Below are 24585 nucleotides of genomic sequence, written 5' to 3'. Positions count from 1 at the left end.
AAGGTCAACTGCAGGATGTTCAAGATGAATACCACAAAGCCAGCACAAAAGTTTTAACAAATAAGCCAATGAAGATGACAAAATGGAATAAAAACACTCAATGCAAAAGGCAGAAAGAAAAAGGAAACAGATGGTACAAATAGAAAACAAGTGACAAAATGGCAGATTTTAATTAATTGCGCCTTATCAATAAACAGATGAGGTGATCTAAACACCCCAGTTAAAAAGTATAATTTGTCACACAGGTGAAAAAAACAAGACCCAGTTACATGTTGTCTAAAAGAGACCCACTTTATAGAAGGACACTAAGATAGGTAAAAATAAAAGAATGGAAAAAGATATACCATGCTAATAACACCGATCAAAAGAAAGCTAGAGTGGCCAAATCAGTATTACACAAAGTAGACTTCAGAGCAAATATTACCAGGAATAAAGAAGGTCATTTAATAATGACAAGTGACAAAATAATCCTAAAATGTTTATGCATCTATAGCAGAGCTTTAAAATATGAAGGAAAAACTGCTATCATAGACAAATTCACAACTGATTTCCATCCCCTCTCTCAATAACTGATAGAAGCAGCAGGCAGGAAATCAGCAAGGATACAAACTGAACAACACCAACAGACATTCCAAAACTCTCCAGTCAACAACAGCAGACTACACATTCTTTTCATGTATATAACATTTACCATAATAAATAATATTATGATCCATAAAATAAATTACTAATAAATTTATAATGATTCAAAGCATACAGAGTATGTTGTTGGCCACAATGGAATTAAATTAAAAATCAATGGCAGAAAGATATCTGGAAAATCCCCTGATTATATGGAACAACTGACACACTTCCAAATAGCCTATGGGTCAAAGAAGAAATGAAAAAGGAAATTAGAAAGCATTTTAAATTGATGAAAATTTGTGGGATGAGACTAAAACAGTTCCCAGAGACAAATGGACTGCATTAAACTCCTGTATCAGAAAAGGTCTTGAATCAGTAATCTCAGCTTCCTCTTTAAGAAATTAAAAAAGCAAAGCAAATGAAACCCAAAGCAGATGGCAGACAAGAAAAAATGAAGATCAGAGTGGAAACACACAAAACAGAATATTAGAGAAAATAATGAAAACAAAAGGTGTTTTTCTAGAAGATTAATAACATTAATAAACCTCTAGACAGACTAGTCAGGAAAAAATTAAGAACACAAAATACTACTGTCAGAAAAGAGGTGTCACCACTAGGATTTCGGATATTAAAAAGGATAAAAAAAGGATGGGAGAATAATAAGGTAATAGTATGAACAACTTTATATCAGTAAGATAAATTCCTTGAAAGGCATGAACTACCAGCGCTCACTCAAAGAGGCAACCCAGACACCTGAGTAACTTTATAGTTACTTCAGAAACTGAATTTTTAGTTTAAACATAAGAAAACTCCAGACCCAGATGGCTTCACTGGAAATAGGACCAATCTTTTCTTTCTTAAGATTTATTTATTTGATGGGGCGCCTGGGTGGCTCAGTGGGTTAAAGCCTCTGCCTTCGGTTCAGGTCGTGATCCCAGGGTCCTGGGATCGAGCCCCATATCGGGCTCTCTGCTCAGCAGGGAGCCTGCTTTCTCTCCTCTCTCTCTGCCTGCCTCTCTGCCTACTTGTGATCTCTGTCTGTCAAATAAATAAATAAAATCTTAAAAAAAAAAAAAGATTTATTTATTTGAGATAGAGAGAGAGAGAGAACAGGGGAAGGAACAGAGGGGGAGAATCCCAAGTAGAACCCACGAGCTGAGTGTGGAGTCCATCACGTGGCTCAATTACATGACCCTAAGACCACTACCGGAGCTGAAACCAAGAGTCAGACACACAACCGACTGTGCAACCCAGGTGCCCCAAAATAAGATCAATTCTATACAAACTGCTCCAGAAATTAAGATATTTAAAATGACCTCAACAGCATCAAAAAAAGGTAAATGCTTAGGGATAAATCTAATGACAGATGTACAAGTCCTACTGTACATATTATTAGTACAAGTCCTAAAGTCCTATTATTCCTATTAGTACAAGTCCTAAAATTACAGAATATAGCTAAGAGAAATTTTTTAAAGATCTAAACCTATGGGGTTATATGAAATGTTCCTGGATCAACAGATCCAACGTCATTAAGATACCAATTCAAGGGGCACCAGGGTGGCTAGGTTGGTTGAGTAACTCTGGGTTTCAGCTCAGGTCATGATCTCAGGGTCCTGGAATCAACTGCCCCCATTAAGCTCCCCACTCAGTGGAGAATCTGCTTGAGGAATCTCTCTCTCTCCCTTTCCCCCTGCTCAAATTCTACCCACATCCATCTACAGATTCAATTCAATTCTCATCAATATTCCAGCAGGACTTTGTACAAATTGACAAACTGACTCTAAAATTCAAATGAAAATCCAAAGGACTTAAAATACCCAAAATACTTTGGAAAGGAAGAACAAAGTTGGAGGATGTACACTATTTGACTTCAAGAATTACTGTAAAGGTACAGTAATCAAGATAGTGTGCTACTGGGGTGCCTGGGTGGCTCCGTCATTAAGTATCTGCCTTCGGCTCAAGTCATGATCCCAGGGTCCTGGAATCAAGCCCCGTATTGGGCTCCCTGTTCAGCGGGAAGCCTGCTTCTCCCTCTCCCACTCCGCCTGCTTGTATTCCCTCTCTCACTGTCTCTCAAATAAATTAAACAAATAAATAAAATCTTAAAAGGGGGAAAAAAAAAGGAGTATGCCATAAGCATCAAAGACAGACATCAAGATCAATGGAACCAGAGCAGAGTCTAAAAGAAGACCACATATGTGATGGTGATTTACAATCAAGATACAAAGGCAATTCCATGAAGAAAGAAATGGTCCTGGGACAACTGTGGATACCCATCAAAAAATAAAGAAAGAAGAAAGAACAAATTTTGGTCCATTCCTTATACCAAAAAATTAACTTAAAACAGATCACAGACCTATAACTATAACACTTATAAGAAAACACAGGAGAAAATCTTGTGATGTCGGGCTAGATTTCTTAGATATGTATAGCCAAAGTACTATACGTAGAGCCAAAGTATGATCCATAAAAGAAAAAGTTGATAAACTGGACTTCATCAAAATTGAGAATTTTTCTTCTTCAAAGACACTGTAAAGAAAATGAAAAGACAAGTCACATATTACGAGAAAACATTTGTAAATCAAGTATCTGATAAAGGGCTTGTACCCAAAATATATAAAGAACCCTCAAATTTCAATAATAATAAAACAACCCCCATGACTTTAAAGTGGCAAAATATTTTTTTAAAATATTTTTTTATTTATTTATCAGAGAGAGAGGGGGGCAGAGAGCAAGCACAGGCAGACAGAGAGGCAGGCAGAGGCAGAGGGAGTAGCAGGTTCCCTGACGAGCAAGGAGCCCGATGTGGGACTCGATCCCAGGATGCTGGGATCATGACCTGAGCCGAAGGCAGCTGCTTAACCAACTGAGCCACCCAGGCGTCCCAAAGTGGCAAAATATTTTAAAGGACATTTAACCAAAGAAGAAACACAGATGGCACATAAGCACATAAAAGATACTCAACATTAGTCATTAAGGAAATGCAAATTAAAATCATAATGAGATGCTATCACATACTTGTTAGAATGGCTAAAATTAAAAAGAATGATGATACCAAGTATTGACATGTATGCAAAGTAATTGGAAACTTGCTATATTGCTAGTGCGAAGGTAAAATTGTAAAATTACTTTGAAAAACAATTTGACAGTTTGTAGAAAGCTGAATATACACCCATTATATGACCCAGTCATTCTACTCCCAGGCATTTACCCAAGAGAAATGAAAGTTACATGTCCATACAAAGAGTAATTTTAGATTTTGTTAAGAGCCAAAAGCTAGAAACCCAAATGTCCAAAAAAGTGAATGGATAAACAAATCGCAGTACAGTGGACTGTTTACTCAGCAATAAAAAGGAACAAGCCGAGCACCTGGGTGGCTCAGTCTGTTAAATGTCTGCCTTCAGCTCAGGTAGTGATCTCAGGTCCTGGGATCCAGGCCCACGTCAGGCTCCCTACGCAGGGAGTCTGATTCTCCCCCTACCCCTTCCCCACTCGTGTTTTCTCTCTCTCACTCACTCACATACATACAAGGAATGAACTGTTGATACATGCAGAAACATGTTTTTTAAAAAAGAAGCCAGCTACGGAGTTTTTGCCAAACCCTGTCCCAGAGTGTAAGCGTAGGGATAAATCTTTATCCTCCACCCCATACCCAACACCCAGCACAGTGGGGCACTTACTAAATGTTAGATGAACCAAACTGCTCAAAGATCTCCCTCTCTTTAAGTCTGTAACAAAGTGTCAACAGTTCTCTGATCTCAGCAGGGAAGGTTCTCTCACTTCCTGGCTCGCCTGTACGCCTGTAGTGCCGGGGCTCTTCTGACAGCAATCCAACGTGTGAGTCACTGGTTAATACATGTGAATCACTCATTCGAAGACTATTTACGAAGCGCCACTTCGTGCCAGGCAACTCTCCTGGGCCAGAGTGGTAAACAAAGCAGGCAGACCTAGGATATGACAGAGCTTGCCTCGTGTGGCAGGGAACTGACACATAGTCAGTGGCTTGCAGGTCACCCAGCAATTCCGATGGGTCTCACTACAATAACTCAAGCTACAAATCAACATTCCTTTTCCTTTTCTTCCTCACTATCCTCCCAAGTCCCTTTGTAAAGCGTCCAGCACAATTTCTGTCTCATCTAAAACTGTTCAAAAACAGTCACCCCCTCTGCCCACTACTGGGTTTGCCAAGGGTCTGCCCCAAACCTTCCCTTGTGATGCCTATCCCCTGGCTAACAAATGGGAGACACAGGCAGGCCCTTCCTAGCCAAGGGACTGTTGACATTTTTCAAAATAATCTATGCCCTAACTACAGAAGTGCAAGGCCACAGAACCAAAATGAGAACTTCTGACTAATAGGTTCTCAAATGTTTTCATTCCCAAATCCTTTATGCACTTGAAATTTCTAAGGAACCCAAAGATCTTCAGTTTATGTGGGTTATATCTACCAATATGTATTGTATTAGAAATTAAAATCAAGAAATTTTGTGAACACTAGGTTCTCAAACATAGACTCAAAGGGTTAAAACATATGACCCAGCAATTCCACTCCTAGCTATCTGTCCAAAAGGGGTGAAGGCAGGGACTCAGATGCCTGTATACTGATGCTCACGGCAGCATTACTCTCAACAGCCAAGAGGTGGTAACAAGCCAAGCATTCACCAACAGATGAATGAACAAATATGTGATGCATCTCTTCGATGGAATATTAGCAGGTCATAAAAAGGAAGGAAATTCTGACACTTGCTACAAGGATGGACCTTGAGGACATTATGCTCAGTGAAACAAGCCAGACACAAAAGGACAAATGCTGTACGATTCCACCTATATGAGGTGCCCTAGAGGAGTCAAATTCAGACAAAGAAAGGAGCTCAGAGATTACCAGGGGCCGGGGGGAGGGAGAATGGAGAGTTGTCTAATGAGGATAGAGTTTCAGTTTGGGAAGATGAAAAGAATTCTGGAGAGGGATGGTGACAGTGGCACAGCAGTGTCTATGTACTTAATGGCATTGAAATGTACACTTAAAAATGGCTAAAATGGTAAATCTTATGTGGATTTTACCATGGCTTTTAAAAAAATCCTTTAAAAGAGGCAGAGGGAGAGAGGATCCTAAGCACGAAACCCATTAGCCATCAATCACATGTCAAGTGGCCTCCAGTAATGCCACTGTGCACTGGTGAGAGAATGAGAGAATGCAGCTAATGACCTCTTGCTACTATTATGAATATGGTTTTGACCTCGCAGAGCTGCCAGAGACATGCAACGTTTGGGAATTTGAGGATTCGGGCCCTGTAGAAACTTAGAAGCCTCTCCAATACAGATTCTTTCTCTGGATTCAATTTCTTCTTTGTCAGCAAGGCTTGGCCTCATTTTAAATTATGTAAGCTGAGCTGTCCCAAATTACTGTGTGAAATTTAGTATGAAGCCTTAATTGTTTGGAATTGATTTCTCCTAACATCTGCCCACAGAGAAATGGAAGACAAGGAACACCAGAAGCACACAAGTCCACAGCCACTAAGCTCAGGAAATCAAAAACTTCCAGCCAGGAAATGCAAGACAGAACTACATCCCATCCCCTCTCATGGCCCCCAGCCGGCTCCGATGGTCTGCACAGAACAGATGTACATCGTTGGACGCAGCCCTCCATGCCTTGCTGGAGTGCCTACCCAGGGGACCAAGAGGCCCCAGTCTCCCAGCAGACCCGCTCCCAGGTGGGCAGTGCAGCCTCCGACAGACTGCTCAGACATTCCCCCTTAGAAAGAGCAAGAGCTGCTTCCCAGAGGGGCTGTTCCCTGGGTCTCGTCCCCACCTCCACCCCCACCCAAGGAAGGACTACGAAAGGCATATTTATCTGGCCCCACACTATACACCAGCGCAGAGGGGAGAGATCTGAAAATAAGGCTCTGCTGTGTAAGTGACAGGAAAGGTCCAGGAGAATGGTTCCCGTGGGGTGCTGGGCCCTGTCCAGCACCATGTCAGGAACTCGGTGCTCCCTGGCTAGAACTTGGGCCAGGCCCGCTGCCCCTGACAGCTTTAGGAGGGGACAGAGATCACTGCTGATAACACAGGTCATGAAAATACAAAGCACAGGGCATACGTGCTAAGAGGGCCTTCTGAAATAGAGTTAGCTGTGTCCTCGGTAAGAGGAGACGAATAAGGGGCTTGAATGAGACCTCAGGATGGGCAGCACATGCACCACCAGAGACCACAGCTAAGGCCTAAAGGTCAAGGGTGCAGCCTCGACAAGGGCCACTAAAGCTAGAAAGGAGCTCTCTGCTTGGCTAGGGCTCAGCAGAAGATAAGACCAAAGGCACTGGGGGATGTGTTATGGCTCCAGGACTGGATGCTGCAGGCAGTGAAAACCTTCAGCAGAACACCCATCAGCAGCAGGACAGGGAGGGAATGGTTCCAGAAGGGCAGAACAAGAAGATGAAGACGGCATTACCAGGCATTCGGGACAGTTCCCAGGAGTCATTCTAGAATAAACTGTGATTAAATTATAAGGTCGTTGCCTTCTCTACAGTATTCTAAATGCCATTTTTCTTTTCATGAGGCAAAGGGCCACCTCTATCCAGCCTTCCCCCCGTGACCCCTCCATTAAGGTTCTTGAGACCCTTGGCTCAGCAGTCCCTATGGTGACTTCTTGCAGTCCCATCAGTCCTCTCCCAGGGGCTGTCACTTCATGGCACCAAAGAGATTGCCTATAACCTCCCTGCTTCCTGGCACAATGTGGCGGGGCTCTTGGTTGCTGAACAGTTTCACGTATTCTGCCCTTTGGAATAATTCTGTGAGGCGCTCTGAAGAGGCAAATCCTCTCCAAGGAACACACCTAGAGAAAAGGAAGATGTGAGCAGAGAGCTGGGTCCAAGGGCTTTTTCTGCACAGCACACCCTGCCACGTGACTCAGCAGCGAAGCCCAGTTAAGGCTGCTGTTAATGGGAGGCCCAGACACTCATGGGCTCTGGGAGGCATCAGAGTTACAACAGAAGGACAGAGTATCTGAATGTCACACTACAAGGAGCTCAGAGATCAGCTAGCCCCGTGATATTCACACACAAGGGCCTAGCATCCAAGGGGGAGTGGGATGTGTGTGGCTCATAAAGACTACTATATGGAAGTTCTACTAGTAAAATTTAAATTAGGAAAGCCAGAGACTGCTATATTTATCAGAAAACCCATCTAGTCCAATCAGCTCATTTCACGAAAGGGCTGACCTGCCTGTTCCATTCCTATGGCAAGTGGACAGCAGCAGCACAGGAACCAGAAGGCAGGCCCTATCTGACTTTTTTGTCCAGATCTCTATCCCAAAACCAGCTTGGCTAAGTGGGAAACAGGACTCAAGTCGGGAATCACAGCCACCCCCAACAGAATGCCCTGCATTCTGATTTGGGGCGTGGCTAACTCATCCTTCCTCAGAGGGCTAGATCCAAACTTTCCAATTCTGACCCATTTTTTCTTTGTTAAGACAAAAAACACAGGACTTATGACATGCAGTACCTCCACGGAGGTCAGCAATACAAATCCCCAGAGATGAGGAGTGTCTGACTGTTGGACAGGACCTGCAGGGCCAGGCATGTACCAAAATGCTGCGGTTTTGAAATACAGCCAAAATTCTTTGCTATGCCTTCTCAAATGTCAGTTGTTCCTCAGTCACTGTGACCACCAAACCCCTTTCCAAATAGCCTTGGGGCAGGAGAAGAATCACTGAGAATCACCCTCAGTCAGCCCTCCACATGGAAAGGGGGGGGGGCTCCTCTGACTCCTGAGTCTGGGCAAGGACATCCCCTGCTCCCCTGTCACCCACCTGCCTGGCAGGGACAGGCAGGTGACTCCGTGCTGCTGTGACAGCTGATAGGGGGTGGGGGTAGTGTGGGGCTGCTATGCTCAGGGAAGCCACTTTCTCCTATCAGCCAAGGAATCACAAGGTTGAGGCTAAAAACCACCACACGAGAACAAAGTGACATGGCCCAAACTTCAGTATTTATTTTTTATAAGTCACAAGCATTTTCCACACCAGAAGATGAATGACCATCACTTACTTTATCTTCTATCCTCAGACACTGCCCAACTGGGACACTGGCTCATGTGCCTTGCCTTGTCCTCTAGCTTCTCCTTAAGTAGATGTCTGGAGAAAAAGGCCCTGCTTCAGGTAAGTGATCTTAGAAGAGGAGGGGAAGGCTCACAGGAAAAGGATGTAACTGGACAAGATGAAAGAGGAAACAGAGGTAGATTTGCCAAGCATCAATAAACGAATGACATTTTAAAGATTGATTAGTCTATATTTTACAGAGAGTGGGGTGGGGGAGGGATCAAATGTGGGAGTAAGAAGAGGGCAAGAGGGTGGGGTAGAGCTGGAATAATATCATCTCACAACTCATGTAACATCCACTGGCTGTTTCATCCACCACTCACACCACATTTTGATGAAGGCCATCACACAGTGTAACCAGTTCATTCCAAGAGAAACAGCTGGAGCAAGATCAGATTCTTGTATGTTCATTTTGCATGTGCCAGGCAGTGTATCAAAAGCCTCGAATACATTATTATATTTAAATCCTTAAGAGAACCCATTAGCACAGCCTTGTACCTGCTGCAGGCCTGGCACTGTGCTAAATAAAAGCAAGAGCAGAATGATAAATACAGTCTTTGCCTTCACAGAGCTCAAAGTCTAGTAAGGAAGCAGAAGATCTTCACTACCCTGGGGAAGCAAAGAGTTCTTAGAAAAACACAGAAATTGGGCGCCTGGGTGGCTCAGTCAGTTCAGTTTCTGGCTCTTGATTTCAGCTCAGGTCGTGATCTCAGGGTTGTAAGATCGAGCTCCACGTTGGACTCCATGCTCAGCATGGAGTTTGCTTGACATTCTCTTCCTCTCCCTTTGCTCCTTCCCCAGCTTGTATGCTCTCTCTCTCTCAAAATAAATAAAATCTTTTAAAAAAACACAGAAAGTGTAAATGTAAAAGAAAAAACAGATAAACTTTAAAATTTAAAACTTTTTTGATCAAAAGTGTGATAAAGATACATAGATCAAGGGATTAGAATACAAAGCCCAGAAATAGACCCACACAAATGTGGCTGATTTTTTATAAAGGTGCAAAAACAATTCAGTGGAAAAAAGCCCTCAGCAAGTGGTGGTGAAACAACTAGACATACACATTATCAAAAACTGAACTTCGACCTTACTGGATACTGGATACCTCGCCTTACTGGATACAGAAATTAACTCAAAACAGACCAAAAACTTACATATAAACTCTAACACTATAAAACTTTTGGCAGGAAAAAAAAAATAAAATCTTTGTGTGAACCTGGATTAGGCAAAGTGCTTACATACATCTCTCAAAGCATGATCTATAAAAGAAAACAATGTTATAAGCTGAAATTCATCAAAAGACCAGTGGTTACCAGGTAGAAACCATAAGGTAGGGAGAGGGGCTTACTACAAAGTGGCAGCATGAGGGAATTTTGGCATGATGGAACTGTGCTCTGCATCTTCATTGTGGGACTGGTTACACACTTGTCAAAGCTCAGAGAAGGATACATCATCAAAAAGGAATTTTAGTGTACTAAAATTAAAAAAAAAAAGATACTTTTAAAAGTCTCCTTAAGAATAAAAATAAACAATATAAAAGAAAAAAATACAGTTAAGCAAATGAAGGGTTAAGTCACTAAGAGAAAACATTTGCGGGGCACCTGGGTGGCTCAGGTCATGATCCCAGGGTCCTGGGATCGAGCCCCACATCGGGCTCTCTGCTCTGCAGGGAGCCTGCTTCCTCCTCTCTCTCTCTCTGCCTGCCTCTCTACCTACTTGTGATCTCTGTCAAATAAATAAATAAAATCTTTAAAAAAAAAAAAAAAGAGAAAACATTTGCGACACATTTGTCTAAAAACTTTTTTATCTGGGGCACCTGGGTGGCTCAATGGGTTAAGCCTCTGCCTTCGGTTGGGGTCATTATCTCTGGGTCCTGGGATCAAGCCCCTCAGCAGAGAGCCTGCTTCTCCCCACCACAACCCATTTCTGCCTGGCTCTCTGCCTACTTATGATCTCTCTGTCAAATAAATAAAAATTTTTTAAAAACTGGAATATACAAAGAACTCCTATAATTCAATAAAAAATATAAATAATAAAAAAGCAAACCTGGGGCGCCTGGGTGGCTCAGTGGGTTAAAGCCTCTGCCTTCAGCTCAGGTCATGATCCCAGGGTTCTGGGATCGAGCCCCACATCGGGCTATCTGCTCGACAGGGAGCCTGCTTCTTCCTTTCTCTCTACCTGCCTCTCTGCCTACTTGTGATCCCTGTCTGTCAAATAAATAAATAAAATCTTAAAAAAAAAAAAAGCAAACCAGCTCATAAAAAATGGGCAAAAGATTTGAACAGAGCTCAAAAGAAGATATATGAATGGCTAACAAGGACATGGAAAAGTATTCAACAACATCATTCAAGGGAAAGGCAATTAAAACCAAGAGGTACCACTCCACAACAGAAAGGCTATACAAGTCTGACAACATAAAATGTTGCTGAGATTGTGCAGCAATTGGAACTCTTATGCAATATTGATGGGAATGTAAAATAGCATAACCACTCTGCAAGTAAGCAAGAAAAAGAAACAAAAAAGACATCCAAATTGGAAAGGAAAAAGTAAAATTACATGTTTGCAGAAGACATGGTCATATGTCACATCTACAGATTTCACACACACAAAAAAAAAACAGTGTTAGAATAAATTCAACAGTCATAGGACACAAAAATCAACACACAAAAAAATCAGCTGTATTTCTATTCACTGACAACGAACAACTTGAAAAGGAAATTAAGAAAATAATTTTATTTACTAGGGCATCAAAAAGAACAAAATACTTAGGAATAAACTTAACCCAAGGAGATGATACATGAGTATACCAAAAACTACAAAACACTGCTAAAATTAAAAAGGACACAAATAACGGAAAGACATCCCATGTTCATGGAATGGAAGACTTAAGATGTCAATATGAACCAAGCAATCTATAGATTTAATGCAATCCTTTATCAAAATGCCAATGACTTTTTTTTTTTGCCAAAATAGAAAAATCTATCCTAAGATTAATACAGAATCTCAAATCAACTGGAATAGTTGAGACAATCTTGAGAAAGAAAAACAAAGTTGGAGGCCTCACACTTCCTTATTTTGAAACATATTACAAAACTATAGTAATCAAAATAGCATGCTACTGGCAACAACACAGCTATATAGGCCAATGAAACAGAATAAAGAGCCCTGAAATATACTGTCACGTATATGGTCAAATGATTTTTGACAAGGGTTCTGAGACCGACCAATGAAGACAGGACAATGTGCTGCTGTCCCTCTGAACAATTTGTTACTTAAACTGTAACCCCTGGAGGATTTTACTAGTTGCCAAGCACATTTAGATATGGCCTTAAGAAACACTGATACTGACAACAGGTCTTTGGGGAGAAGGACAATGTACGACAGTGATGAAGCTGGGTGCTTCCCTTTTTTGTGATCGCTCCTTTCTCTTCCCAAAAGTGCTCGTTGTTAGCTGGATGAGTCCTTTGAAAGTGCTTGGTTAACTATAAACATTACCCTCCTCCTTGCTGACCTGCAAGACTGTGACTAACGTGTGACCTTCATCAATCCTTCTGTTGGCTATTGTTTTCTATCTAATAAAAGTGAGACTGTGGAGTTGCTCGTGGCAGCAGTCCTTTTCGACTGTTGTCCCCTGCTCCCAGTCTTTTGCAGCTGACTTGTTTGTGCCTAATTCTTCTCTCGTTGCCATCGCGGACTGGAAGCGGCAACGTTTTCAACAAATAATGCTAGGAAAATAACTGCATACAAAAGAATGAAGTTGGACTCTTACCCAACACCATACACAAAAATTTAAATCAAAATGGATCAAGGATTTATAAACCTAATATCTAAACCAATAAAACCTTAGAAGAAAATACAAGACAACAGTAGATTTAGAAGTGATTTCTTGGATGGGCGCCTGGGTGGCTCAGTGGGTTAAAGCCTCTGCCTTCGGCTCGGGTTGTGATCCCAGGGTCCTGGGATCAAGCCCCGTATCAGACTCTCTGGTATCAGACTCTCTGTTCGGCAGGGGGCCTGCTTCCCTTCCTCTCTCTCTCTCTCTCTCTCTCTCTCTCTGTGTCAAGTGGATAAATAAAATCTTTAAAAAAAAAAAAAAAGTGATTTCTTGGATATGATACCAGCACAGGCACAGCAAAAAGAGACAAAAGAACTACATCAAACTTAAAGAAATAACAAAGCGAAAAGGCAATCTACAGAATGAGAAAAAATTTATAAACCATGTATCTGAACAGGGATTAGTATCCAGCATATATAAAGAACTCCTACAATTTAACAACAAAAATATAAATAATCCAATTTAAAAATGGGCAAAGGGGTACACTGAGGTGGTACTGTTGGTTAAGTGTCTGACTCTTGGTTCCCGATTAGCTCATGATCTCATGGTTGTGAGATCAGGTCCAGTGTCAGACTCCATGTTCAGCACAGAGTCTGCTTAAGTTTCTCTCTCCCTCTGACCCTCCCCCACACCGTGCATGCACACATGCACACCCTCTTTCTCTCAAATAAATAAAAATTTTAAAAATAAAAAAAATGGGCAAAGGACGTGAGTTAGACATAGCTCCAAATATACAAATGGCCAACAAGAATATGACAAGATGTTCAACATCATTAATCATTAGAGGAATGCAAATCAAAACCTTAACAAGGTATTACTATATACCCTTTAGGACGGCCATTATTAAAAAAGAAAAACAAAACAGAAAATAATAATAAGAATACAGAAAAATTGGAACCCCTGTGCACTACTGGTAGGAATGTAAAATGGTGTTGTCACCTGGAAAACAGTATGGATGTTCTATGATAGATTAAAAATAGAATTACCATATGACCCAGCAATCCCAACTCTGGATATGTATCCAAAAGAAACAAAAACTGGATCTTAAAGAGATATTTGCATGTTCATGTTCACTGCAGCATTATTTACAATAGTCAAGAGGCAGAGGCAATCTAAATGACTCACAGATGAATGGATAAAGAAAATGTGATATATTCATACACTGAATACCATTCAACCATAAGAAAAGAAGGAAATTCTCTCATGCTACAACATGGATGAGCCTTGAAGACATTTTACTAAGTGAAATAAACCAGTTACAAAAAGACAAATACTACATAATTTCACTTACATGAGATTTCTAAAGTAGTCAAACTCTTAAAAATTGGAATGCCAGGAGCAGGGGGAAAGAGAAAAAAGGAAGTTGTTCGGTGGGTTAATGAGTTCCAGTTTTACAAAATTGCTAAGTTCAAGATCTGTTGCCCAACAGGGTGCATTTTGTTAATACTACTGTCCACTTAAAAATGTTTAAGATGGTATATTTTATATTATGTTCTTTACCACAACTTGAAAACAAAAAAACAAATAACCTAAACCTTGTTTCCCTAGACCCAGTTAACAACCCTCTGAGATCAGTTTTATTACTACCCCACTTAGAGAAAACAAGATGAGGTCTCTTCATATCCCTCCCAGGGCCGGTTTCTGATACGTAAAATGAAGTGACACAAGCACAGACAAGACACAGAGGGATTTTAAAGCCACGAGGGAAATATTAACACCGAATAAACTGCAAGAAAACAGGCCTATAAGTCTTGAGACACTCTAAAAGGACACTGACACTAAGGCCCCAGCTCCCCCCTCAGGTTAGCTCAGTGGGGACAAAGTTAACACCTGCATGAAAAGCTCACAAAAGCACACAGCTTTTCACTAGTGGTCCTCTTTAAAGAATACTCAAAGATTACAATGACAGCCTGAAAGTTTCATTTTATACACTTATTTCCGAATCACAACCAAGAGTAGGACTCAACACATCAAAAACTCTATCCAACGGGGCGCCTGGGTGGCTCAGTGGGTTAAGCCGCTGCCTTCGGCTCAGGTCATGATCTCAGGGTTCTGGGATCAAGCCTCGAATCGGACTCTCTGCTCAGCAGGGAGCCTGCTTCCTCCTCTCTCTCTGCCTGCTTGTGATCTGTCAAATAAATAAATAAAATCTTAAAAAAAAAAAAAAACAACCTCTATCCAAGAAGCTGGGTTACCATTCACTAAGCTACTGCACTTTTAGTGCTTAGCAGAGCGCACGATGCTCAGAAATGGGTGGGAGGGTAGCACAAGGATGGTGGAGATGATAATGACAATAATACTAACAGCAGCCAAGAACCAAGGCCAAAAATACAGGACCAGGCCAACAGGGGATGCTTCTGGCTCCCCGCAAGCCAAGTGTGAGGCTGCCTGAAGGACAACCATGAAGACACAGCCATGGACAGCTGAGATGGGGGATGAGCACTGTGACGCCGGTGGCCTAGGCTATGGGAAGACGACAAGAAAAGTGGGTGGGCAAGGAAGTCCAAGTTGAAAAGTCAGGAGCAAAGAGATGAGAGGGAGCAGAAGGCAAAGAGCTGAGGGTAACAAAGTGCCTACTGAAGATGCACAACAGTGGAGTGTGAGCTCTAGCTTGCCCAGGTTTTACATACTGGCTCCACCACTTACAAGCTGTGTGACCTTGAGCAAGTCACTTACACTTCCAAGCTGTTTCTTCATCTGTAAAATAAGGCTGATATGAGTACGTGCTTTCTATAAAAAGAGCACCACACCTCAAACTGCAATTATAAAGGAGAAACACACAACAGCAACTACACAGAATTTTATAATATTGTCTTACTGTATGTCCTAATCATTTTTGGCATTACTTTCTGGTTTTTAAAAGAATTACCACTTTTACATTTAGTTATATGAAATCTTTTTAAATACCTTGTTCTGATCATTAACTTCTATTAATGCTTCTTAAGAGATAACAGAGCCTTATGGTTCAAAATCCACAAGGAGGTGACAGGTAAGATTATTAACAAAACTTCCGAGCTTCTTAAAATGTCAGTGTTTTCTTAGTTGCAATCAGAGGGTGCTGAAATCAGCAGGGGAGGCTGCTAAAACACTAACTCCTGGAACTGGTCAGCTAGGTCCAAAGAGCTGTGACACAGCATCAGTGTCCACACAAAATGCTGGTGGAGCCGGAAGCCACGAGCACTAAGAGGGGGCCTCTTCCTTCGCAGGTGGGCGCCAGATGGCGGTGCATCTGTCTCCACTCAGTCCCCCACAGCTGTGGAGCTCTTTCATCTTATTGTGGAAGCATGGTGCAAGAGGTAGAGCACCTGGCTCAAGATAGCAATCTTCAATTTCCGGTTTCCACTGCTTCTACTTAAAAGCTGAGTGACTGGCCACCAGGCAATGTTAATTATCCTCTCTGAGCCTCAGCATCCCAATCTCTAAAACGGACCTACCACCTGCCTCACTGTCTCCCTCCCAAATAGGACTGTCAGATAAAGCATGTGCACAACTATGCCCAAACTCCTGGGCCAAGCTCAACCCTATCTTCAGACAGCTCACCCACATCACACACAATGGGAAGGACAGTGGAACTGGGAGGTTTTTTTTTTTTAAAGGTTTTATTTATTTGGAGAGAGACAATCAGTGAATAGGCATGAGCAGAGAGAGAGGCAGAGGGAGAAGCAGACTCCCCAATGAGCAGGGAGCCTGACATGAGGCTCGATTCCAGGATCCTGAGATCATGACGGGCCAAAGGCAGATGCTTAACAGACTGAGTCAACCAGGTGCCCCGGAACTGGGAGCTTTTCAAACAAACTTGGGCTCAAATGATCCCAGACATCTAAACCCTCCATTTATTTTCCCAAAGCAGCAGCTGAAATTAGAAAGTGAACTGCCAAAATTACACTGACAAAACTAGGATGACAAGGTCTTGGGACTCTTAGAAATGAAAAATAACTCATTTTTAAATACTCACTTATTACAAAGTAACTTTTCAAATGAACTTTCCACTATATTATAATTTAAGGTTTACAGACAAAGTTCCCATACACCCTCATCCAGTTTCCCCGGTTGTTAATTCTCTTACACTACACACTACCATTTGGCATAATTTGGAAACCAACATTGGTACCTTTCTATGAACTGAATTCCAGACTATTGGAATTCCACTGGTTGTCCCACTTATGTCCTTTTCCTGTTCCAGGATCCAATCCTGGACACCGCACTGTAGTTAGTACTATAAAGTAATTTCTAGATTTGAGATTAACCAATTTAAAAAACTAATTAAAAGCACTTATTAATGTTAAAATCTAAGGAATATAATTTTTGTTATGTTTTACTTGGCCTTTCTCTTTACTGATGCTGAGTGGTAATTTATTCAACATACATAACTCTCTTCAAACCAGAGAAACAAAATTGGAAAAAATATCTTAAGCAAACAGCAATTTACACTAATGAGCTGACTTGGTAAAAGTGTAAAATCTAGGGGTGCCTGGGTGGCTCAGTGGGTTAAAGCCTCTGCCTTCGGCTCAGGTCATGATCCCAGGGTCCTGGGATCAAGCCCTTCATTGGGCTCTCTGCTCAGCGGGGAGCGTGCATCCTCCTCTCTCTCTCTGCCTGCTTCTCTGCCTACTTGTAATCTCTGTCTGTCAAATAAATAAAGTCTTAAAAAAAAAAGTGTAAAATCTAGTCATAAAAATTACTTTTAACTTAGCCAGGAAAACACAACCTATTCAAAAAGGAAATGTTTCGGGGCGCCTGGGTGGCTCAGTGGGTTAAAGCCTCTGCCTTCGGCTCGGGTCATGATCTCCGAGTCCTGGGATCGGGCTCTCTGCTCAGTGGGGAGCCTGCTTCCCTCTCTCTGCCTGCCTCTCTGCCTACTTGTGATCTCTGTCAAGTAAATAAATAAAATCTTTAAAAAAAAAAAAAAAAAAAGGAAATGTTTCCTTACCAATTAGTGTGATGAAGTAGAAGCTTATTATAATGACATTCTAATAATTACTTCTCTCAATAGTCTTTATTTAGTAAAGGTGGTTTCAAATCAACAGTTGGGTTTCTTTGTTTTTGTTTTGTTTTTTAATTTCAAGTAGGTTCCATGCCCAGCACGGGTCTTGAACTCAAGACCCTGAGATCAAGAGTCTCACGCTCTGCTAACTGAGCCTGCCAGGTGCCCCCAAATCAACAAGGTTCTGAACTTAAGTGTATAACAAACGCAAGGAAGAAAGAGAGAAAAAATTAATCCAAGTAGCTTTTGGACTCAGTACACTGTACATATACTATCAGTTTAAAGACAAAAAGAGCTACAAAAGGAAAAAAAAAATCCAAAATTGTACTGAGTTGGTTTGCTACTGTAGTTGTAGTGGGTGTAGCACTTCTCAAACTATTCTATGCACAGGGCAGGAATAAGCAAACAAGTAAATCTACTGATGTTGGAAGCCAGAGTTCTCACTACAGAAAAAGAGAGATACAAATATGAAACAAGAAAAGGAAGCAAGATCCCATAATGTTGGGTTGGAACAAAAACAAACAGTACAAACTCACATAAAAAGAGACACACACAGACACATCCATACACACACATGCACAGAGACAGACGAACATACATGCACGCACCCCCCAGCTGGACTGAAAGGTCTGGCAGCAGCAATATCCCAGTAGCAATGAACACCAGCACCAATATCTTGGCTTCTAAATACCATCTTCCATTAAAAGGAACCAGAGTTCCATGGAAAAATGCCTGCAGCAGGAAAGACACAAGATGAGCCTGGTAATAAGGGATGTTCAAAATAAATGAAGACATGTCAGAAGGATGCAGAAATCAGCCTGAAGGGGTTTCCCTTTTAATATATCAATTACAATATAAGTATCAAAATGAACCATGACAATAACAGACTATAACAATTGAATAGAAAGAATCCATGAATCCATACTGACAGTAAAAAATGAAAAACAGAAGCCCTCTTTTATAGTAGACTACTAAAAGAAAAAGAGAAAATCATCACTATTTAGCAATTATCACAGTGGTTAACTGATTCAGGCAAGAATCATTAACAGATGTGAAAAACAATGGGTAAGCCTATCTCCATACAAATTACCTGCCAATCACAAAGGTGGAAAGGCACTTTTCCCAAAGAAATGTAGCCAATGCCACCCTACCACATGATGAATGTTAGTATTGCCATTCTTGTGACAAACTGATGGGCTGTGCTGCTTCCAGACGCATGCACCGAGGAGGACTCAATGATCTGGGGGACTATATCTGCCAAAAATGCATCAGCTAAATCTGATCATAACAATCTGATAAACCCAAAATGAGGAACAGTCCATAAAATGACTGACTATACTTTTTCGTAAGTTGGTAACATGAAAGAAGACAGGAAGATGTTCCAGATTTTAAAATATGAAACAGACATCAAGATTAAATGCAATACATGACCCCCCTGGTTGGATCCTGGCTTGGGAAAATATGCCGTAATGGGACAACTGGCAAAATGGGAACATGGCTAACAGTACTACATCAACGTTAAACTTCCTAAATTTGACAACTACACTGTGCTGATAAAAGAATGGCCTTCTTCTTAGGAAATACACACTGAGGGACTTAGAAATGATGGGTCATGATGCCTACAACTTAGTTTCAAGTAGTTTCCCCCGTAAGTACAAAATACATCTGTATACACATGCCCGTGCACACAAATGCGTGATGAGTCGAATGTTAATTGGTGAATCTAGGTGAACTTTACAACCTTTCTGTATGTATGCATGTTCCCAAAGTAGAAAGTTTTGTTTTCGTTTTTGTTTTTTTAAAGAATGAAGTATCCCTCTGCCTCCCTTTGAAGGAAGATATACTGACATCTTAATTCTTTTTGGAATTAAGCTGCCTTATACCAATAAAAAAATGCTGACCATTGGGTTTTTGGGATTTAGTTTCATTTTTGCTCTTAAGGGACCTCTCAATTGAATGATTTTGCTCATGTCAGTGATCCTCTAAAAGGTCACTCTAATTCTAAATTATCTGTGGTGAAAGCATGCCATTTAGATAAATTTGAGTTATAGTATAAATACATGTGAAAACCGGAAGCCCACCTGGAGTTGTTGCAGATCTAGGTTTAGACTGAGACAAAGACATGAGGGTCGGGGAACAGCCTTGGAAGTACTACCTATGTATTTTAGGAGATAGGAACCCCAACCTATCAGCCATGCCACCTCTAATTGTAAATCTCACTAAACTAAAGCTTCTGGTTGATGAAAAGTTTAGGTTAAGAGGCCTCTCTGAGAACCAGACCTTACAGACAAAACAAAGTAGGACCAAGGAAAATTCTCACAAAACCTTGTTTAAAAAAAAAAAAAAAAAAAGAAGAAGAAGAAGTACAGCTATGTGCGCTAGCCTACAAAGATCTCCAGAACACTGTCCACTGAAAAACTCAAGAAATTATCTAATTCCATTTGTATAAAATAGTCCATGTATGAAATTTCTGTAAACATTAAAAAGAAAATCAACATCATTTTTCACTGTGGCTCATTCTGTATGTGCATCCCACCCGCACTAATAAGGTGGAGGGAGCATCTGAAGGAGTGGCTCACAAACCACTGAGTGTTGCCGCACAAGCCTGCCTTGGCCCTAAATGAACCTCATCTCTTTCAGGTAATTCCAGGCCTCTCACTCTGCCCTGTAAAACCACAAAGCCAGGGATAAATTAACAGACCCAGAGACCCTAGGAAGCAGCCAGTAGCACTCAAAAGGCCTCTGCATGGGGCGCCTGGGTGGCTTAGGTCATGGTCTCCAGGTCCTGGGATCTCTGCTCAGCAGGGAGCCTGCTTCCCACCATCTCTCTCTGCCTGCCTCTGCCTACTTGTGATCTCTGTCATATGAATAAATAAAATCTTAAAAAAAAAAAAAAAAAGGCCTCTGCATCAGAGGACCTGATGTCAGTCTAAGCAATGAAGGTCCTGGAACCTCCCATCTCCCAGCTGATCCTCTTGGGATGCCCTCTGCAGTGGCTCTTGCCCCTTATCCAGCACCCCAGGGAACCCCAAGCAATCCTCTCCATAGCCATAAACTCCTATGGAAGGTCTTGTGGAAACAAAGCTTACAAGACAGGGAAGAATAGGGTGGACACCTGAAGGCTCTGTTAGTCCAGGGCTCTGCTCTCAGCCCTGTCCAACACAGAGTAGTCATCAGCTGAGGGCAGGCAGACAGACAACCAGGTGATCAAACTGATGGCTGGCTTGGAGGGATCTGGAAGACAGCCTACAGAGACTAGAAGGGATCAGGGGCACAGACTAGGGACAACGAACAGGCCAAGCTGGCTGAAACAAAGGCCACACCAAACAGAGAAGGCCGAGAAAGCCAAAGGGCAAGTATGGCAGTTCTTGCACCCACCAGCTCTCAAAAAAGACTTGTGCTGTGCAATGGCCCAGGGAAGGGCAAGCCATGTCCTCCTGCAGGGGAAAGTTGGTTCCCAAGCCTCCGTGCCCAACAAATCCATTAGAGAGGAGCCCCCCCCCCCAAAAGCCTTCCTGCCCAACCCCCACCCCCACCCCAGGCTGGGTGGCTGCTGAACTTCAACAAGGATCCGTGAGGAAGTCTTCACCCACTCTCACCTCGCCGCCCAGCTCACCCCCACAGAAGCAAGCTCCCCCCAGCGTGAGGCCCAGGCCAGCTGGCTCTGCAGCACTCCCCCCCCAACACATGGGTCCAACCAAAGGCGTTCTTGCAGGCAGCCACAAGGCCCTCATCCTCACCACCCCCCAGGGGCAGCTGCGAGGCCCGCTGGCTAAGGGAGCTGCTGCTCTTTATGTCAAAATATAAATAGCCATTTGTGCATTTGTTCAATAACTGATTTCTGAGTGCCCACTCTGTGCCAAACTAGGCCCAGGGGACACAACATGAACGTGACAAAGAGTAAAACGTGTCAGTATGAACAAGCCTAGCCCTGTCCAAAGCACTGCGGCTGTTTTGGGGGCTCTAGGAAGCCACATACACCCCCTCTCAGACCATGGGAATGGCTAGACTCATTTAGCACTCACTGTGTGTCAGACAGTGCTCAAAGCCACTTTGCTCTGCTGCCTCCCAGGTGGGGGCTCTCTCCCAAGAAACATGCCCTTATGCCCATACACCCATGCACCCAGACTTTTGGCAGGGGGGGCAGGGAGTCCCTACACTCTCTAAAGTCCATTCGGAGTTAACATGAATGGCCTTTTTGTCAGATGTGTTAAGAGCTCTATACACATTGATTTTAATTCTCACAGCATCTCTCTCCAGTATGTTCTATTATGTCTGTGTTACAGATGAGGAAATTGAGGCTCAGCACAGTCAGAGTGGGCAGCACACTGCGCCCTGACGCCCAGCCATGTAGCTCTAGGGTCCATGCTCTTAACCCACCACACCGGACTCACTGTGTTCTAAACCACAGTCATTCCTTTTCCAAACAGCTGGGTGAAGCAGTATCAGACCTGGGCTTTCCTCCCTCCCAGGTTGACGCCCAGAAGCCCCAGGACACTCTGGGTCTGCAGCTCAAACGCTCCAACATGCCCCACAGGCCATTCACCCTTCCCTGGACTTGCCCTGTCAAGGCAACCATGTCCACACGGATGTAACACATAGCCCAGCTTGCAGCAGCAGGACAAGATGTGACTGACTTTCACTAAACACCCCGTCAACTGGTAAATCACACCAGAAACAAAAATACAATTAGCATGGAATAACCATACTGGGGCCCACCCACCATTCTGGCAAAGTGTTGGCCCAAAATTGGGTTCTCGGGATGACTGACCCACTCTGTAGACTGGAGGAAGAAGGGACAATTCACCAACTCCTCAGCACCCCAAATACAAAAGCACATGGGATGAAGGGAACAATCTGGAAGTGGACAAAAGACATTACACCAGTCCCTTGCTATCTACTAGTCCTACATGCTGTCACTGATACATTCCACTCAGAGTCAAGAGACTACCAAAGTTTCCCTACGCCAAGCACCAAGGCAGGCAGAGGAACAGAGGTTAATAGATCATCCAGCAGGGAGGACCGAGAACCAGATCACCTGCCATGATGGCTAAGAGGAGGACAAGCCTCAGTGCTGCCAAACTGGCCAGGGGAGGGAAGTGGTGAGGTAAGTGCTGGTGAGCTGGCCTAAGAAACAGGACCAAGGAAGGTTGCAGGCAAGAGCCATCTGGGCCAGAGGAACAGCGGCAAGAAGGTGCAGACCTGTCTGGCGAAGAGTGTGACAGCAGCACATTTTCTGTTCCAAAGACCGGAACGGCCAACTGAAACAATGACCTGACTCCCTGCCACCTGGGCCAACCGGAGCTTTAACCACAGCGCTTCCTGTGCCCTCAATACTTTCCCATGGTGACGGTGCCCGGCACACGGCAGGTGGGAGCTGGCGACAGTGCCCAGTACACAGCAGGTTGTGGTGAGGGCTGGTTACAGGGCTGTGGGGAGGCATCACCATTCATCTCCCGGGGCTGCCAAGTGCCAGGAGCTTCTTCCTGCCCTCTCTGCAGTAGCCAAAGTGTGCAAGGGGAAAGGCCCACTTACTCTCAAACTGTTCAGAAAATAAATTATGTGCAAACGTGCACACGAGGGATAAGGCAGAGGAGCTACAATGCTAACAAGTAAGTCTGAGGATATGCAGGTGTTCTTTGCATTGAGTTTTATTCCTGCAACTTTTCTGTAATTTTGAAATTATTTCCGAGTTTTCTTTATATATTTAAAAAAAAAAAAAAAAGACAATTCATTAGCTAGCTAGTGAGGTTGGAAAGTGTGTTAACCCTACATTCCAACTAAAAAGGATGAAATCATTAAGCTAAAAGCACAATCAGCCAGCAGAGCGAGTTCTACAGTGTTACAGGAAGGCGGGCTCTGAAGGAAAGAGCTCAGAACTGGGAAGGCGCCTGGCAAGCCCAGGTGCAGGTTCAACTTCCCAGCTACTCCTATGAGTTTCAGCCACATGTGCTTGGAAAACGGCCACACTCTCCTATCAAGTGCTGCTCTAGAAGCAAGGTGCTACAGCCACAAGTCAGTTCACTGACAATTTCCTAGTTCACCACAGAGAACAGGCCCCTCTGGGTCCCTAATGACAAAGGGTTAAGAACCCTTAATTCGGAACCAACTCACCTGGTTTTGAATCCCAGCTGTGCTGCTCACCAGCTGTGCGACCTTAGGCAAGTTATTTGCCTCTCCCAGCCAGCTCTCCCAACAGCAAAAAGAAGACAGCTTCCAGTCCCACCATCTCATCAGGCAGCCTCACTGAACACAAGCCTTTTTAGAGGGCTGGGGCAGAGCTCACTTGGAGGAGACAAATGTTTTCTCAGCTATGTATGGTGGGGTCACCCTAGACTGAGCTGTGGCTAACACCATGACATGATTTTCCATCATAAATGAAGCTAGAAAAACACTTTCTGAATCAGCAATTCCTGCTGCATTACCTGCAGAGAAAGAGACAACGAGAAGATACCACGGCCACTGGCTCCCCAGAAGCCCCGCCATGCTTGTTGCCCCTCTGCAGAGGTCTCACCACAGCCCAAGGAGGGAAATACACACACACCACCACTGGTCGTTAACGGCTAACCATGAAAGGGATTTGATGGGATGGCTAGTTCTATCCCTTCTATCAGAGTATTTAGATAAAAAAGGGTCTGCGCCCTCACCTGGAGAACCACTGGGTCTGTCATGGGAAAAGATGTGGCCCAGAGTTCCACAGCTGGGGTTAAGGATGGCCAGCGCAGGACACACACAGCTGGAATAAACAGAGCCCCAACCAAAGGCCCAGTGATGGGAACACAGGCCAGACATCTGGGCTGAAATCTCATCTCAACCACTTAGTTCCGTGAACTCTCTGCTGATTGTGTTCCTGTCTGTAAAATGGGGCTAATAGCAGTCATCTTACCTCACAGGGACCACCAGAGAGGTAAGCAATGCACATGTCCGTACACATCAGAACAGCACATGGCATGTAACACATCCTTAATGTATCTAGATCAAACACGCATTAAGAAACTTTGCCAAAAGCTCTGTTGCCCCCACTCTGTGAAAGGCCTCACACCCCAGCCTACACCA

General features: G+C 43.1%; 1 protein-coding gene and 2 long non-coding RNA genes across 5 annotated transcripts in view; 1 reads left to right on the top strand and 2 right to left on the bottom strand.

Moving 5' to 3' along the window:
* Positions 1-20428, top strand: part of LOC309847414 — a 313317-nt gene extending 292889 nt beyond the window's left edge. The window contains exon 2 of the long non-coding RNA XR_014302439.1: positions 17364-20428. This is a non-coding gene — a long non-coding RNA (uncharacterized lncRNA). The remainder of the gene's footprint in view (positions 1-17363) is intronic.
* Positions 1-24585, bottom strand: part of DGCR2 (DiGeorge syndrome critical region gene 2) — a 94722-nt gene that overhangs the window by 67360 nt on the left and 2777 nt on the right. The gene's annotated exons all lie outside the window — the stretch shown is intronic.
* Positions 8580-24020, bottom strand: LOC309847412. Its single transcript, XR_014302437.1, has 2 exons — positions 23644-24020; positions 8580-9546 (listed from the first exon to the last, which is right to left on the bottom strand). It is a non-coding gene; the product is annotated as an uncharacterized lncRNA (long non-coding RNA).

Source organism: Mustela nivalis (genome assembly GCF_964662115.1).
Source record: "Mustela nivalis genome assembly, chromosome: 14".
Lineage (NCBI taxonomy): Eukaryota > Metazoa > Chordata > Mammalia > Carnivora > Mustelidae > Mustela > Mustela nivalis.
Note: the sequence above shows the minus strand (reverse complement) of the source record. Positions and strands in the feature narration are given on the sequence as shown.